Source organism: Entelurus aequoreus, linkage group LG02 (genome assembly GCF_033978785.1).
Source record: "Entelurus aequoreus isolate RoL-2023_Sb linkage group LG02, RoL_Eaeq_v1.1, whole genome shotgun sequence".
NCBI lineage: Eukaryota > Metazoa > Chordata > Actinopteri > Syngnathiformes > Syngnathidae > Entelurus > Entelurus aequoreus.
The window spans coordinates 101,282,336-101,285,040 of NC_084732.1; positions in this window are offsets into that span (position 1 = coordinate 101,282,336).

Sequence of the window (2,705 nt, forward strand, 5' to 3'; positions counted from 1 at the left end):
TCCGTACATTTATGCAAATTAAATAGGCCTTCTAACTTTTGCTGAGCAAAACACGATTGATGAACTGAAGGAAGATTCTCAAATAACTCCAGCATGTTTTATTTATGAACGTATCATTTCTGTCAGCTGTGCAATATGGAAACATCATAGTTGGGAGTCTGGATGCAGTGCGGCGCACTCTGCGAAAGTTTGTGTTTCTGCTCACACACACACACACACACACACACACACACACACACACATGTACGCTCCCCTTTGTTTTATTCATGAAGTCTTGTTGGTCATCGCTCATTACACAAGCCATCAAGGCTCCCTGTTGTTCTTGTATTACCATCTTTACCACCTTGTCTTTTTTCCTCTTCCAAATTTCCAGTTAGGCTTCCGTGCAGAGACTTGCAATGTCTCACCACCAACAGATCGCCAGCCAGTGAATTTACAAACCTGTTTTGTTCCATGAGTTATCTCAGGGCGGCCGCAGATGCTCGCACAGATTTGGACTTATTCTTCCGCTTCCTGGGAAATGTACTCGTCCATTATTTCACCTTATCGCTGTGTTTTAGCTGCTTCACCCCTTTGCAAGGAAATGTGTGCTTTTTTTTTGCAATTTTGCCCATCGGCCACAATAATAATAATAATAATAATAATAATAATAATAATAATAATAATAATAATAATAATAGATTGTATTTGTAAAAAGCACTTTACATTGAGTAAACAACCTCAAAGTGCTACAGTGCATATATATACATATTTTTTTAGATAAATAAAAAAATGAAAAAAATTAAATAAAAAAATTAAAAGATAATAAAAAATAAATAAAAATAAAAACTAGAACAGCCAAATAGCTAAAACTAGTATACATATATCTAATAAACGGCTTTTTAAAAAATAAGGGTTTTTAAGCCTTTTTTTAAAGTATTCACAGTCCGTGGTGCCTTCAGGTGGTCAGGGAGAGCGTTCCACAGACTGGGAGCGGCGAAGCAGAAAACCCGGTCTCCCATTGTTCGTAGCTTTGTCCTCGGAGGTGTCGTGTGGAGGATTTGGGGGTGAGTAGTTCTTTGAGGTAGAGTGGTGCATTTCCATGGTGGCACTGGTCCTTATGTGACACACCTCTTTACCTTTTCTCTGGGTTCTAGATGGTAAAAAACTGCTTGCACAAGGCAGCAAACAATGCAGGTAATGGGGTGTCTTCTATCTTAAAAAACCTCCAATATTTTGTATTTGGTAATGGATGAAAACTATTTTATATCAGTCGTTATCGATAATTACCGATATGTTTTATTTCCTATGTAAAATAAGGAGCAAAGGAAAACTTTATTTCAACTTTTTTTTATATATCAAATGTAACTTTCTTCTAATTATTATCCTGTCAGTTATCCAGGCAGAAAGGAAATGTCTCTCAAACAATGTAAACAAATTGTAAAATCACATTGAAGACTTAATAATAAGCTCCCTAAAAATAAGAATATGTAATAAATGCTTCATAAAGTGTAAGGAAATAGTGCAAAATGTAAACCTGAGAATAACTATTTTCTGCAGGTTTCGTGCTGGGAACTAACGGCTGTGTAACATTAATTTGCCCTCTTATTCTTATTTAACTATGGGAAGGAATATTTGTTATGCAGTAATTGTTTAAACATTATTGGTATATTGGTTGATATTGATAATTATTGACATTTTTTTATGACCTATGGAAAATAAGGAGCAGGCGTTCTTCTGATTATAATCCCTCAGCTAGCAAGGCAGAAAGGAAATGTCAACACAAGCATGGAAAACACTCAAACAAAGTAAACAAAATAGTAAAATCACATTGAAGACTTAATAATAAGCTCCTAAAAATAAGAATGTGTAAGAAATGCTTCATATAGTGTAAGGAAATAGTGCAACGTGTGAAAATGTAAACATGTAGAAACCTGAAAATAACTATTTTCTGCAGGTTTAGTGGCAGGAAGTTACAGCTGTGCTCTAAAGGGTGAGCTAAGGTGGCGTGGTATTAGCACTCTTGCCTTGCATCAATTACAGACCACATTGGTCTGACTACAGTCCCTTTGGGGAAAAAAATCAAATGTCTTCATTTTGAGCAGAAAAGAAACGGCAGATCAACTGGTCTAAAAAGGGGGTGTTTTTAAAGGCTAGAGCAGGGGTCAACAACCTTTTTGAAACCAAGAGCTACTTCTTGGGTACTGATTAATGCGAAGGGCTACCAGTTTAAAAGAGGAGAAAACACTTAATTAAATTTTGAAACATAGTTTATCTTCAATTTCGACTCTTTAAAAATCAAAATTCAACCGAAAAAAAGAAGAGAAAAACTAGCTAAATTGAATCTTTTTGAAAAAATTAAAAAAAGAATTTATGGAACATCATTAGTCATTTTTCCTGATTAAGATTAATTTTAGAATTTTGATGACATGTTTTAAATAGGTTAAAATCCAATTAACACTTTGTTAGAATATATAACAAATTGGACCAAGCTATATTTCTAACAAAGACAAATCATTATTTCTTCTAGATTTTAAAGAACAAAAATTTTAAAAGAAATTCAAAAGACTTTGAAATAAGATTCAAATTTGATTCTACAGATTTTCTAGATTTGCCAGAATAATTTTTTTGAATTTTAATCATAATAAGTTTGAAGAAATATTTCACAAATATTCTTTGTCGAAAAAAACGAAGCTAAAATGAAGAATTAAATTAAAATTTATTTA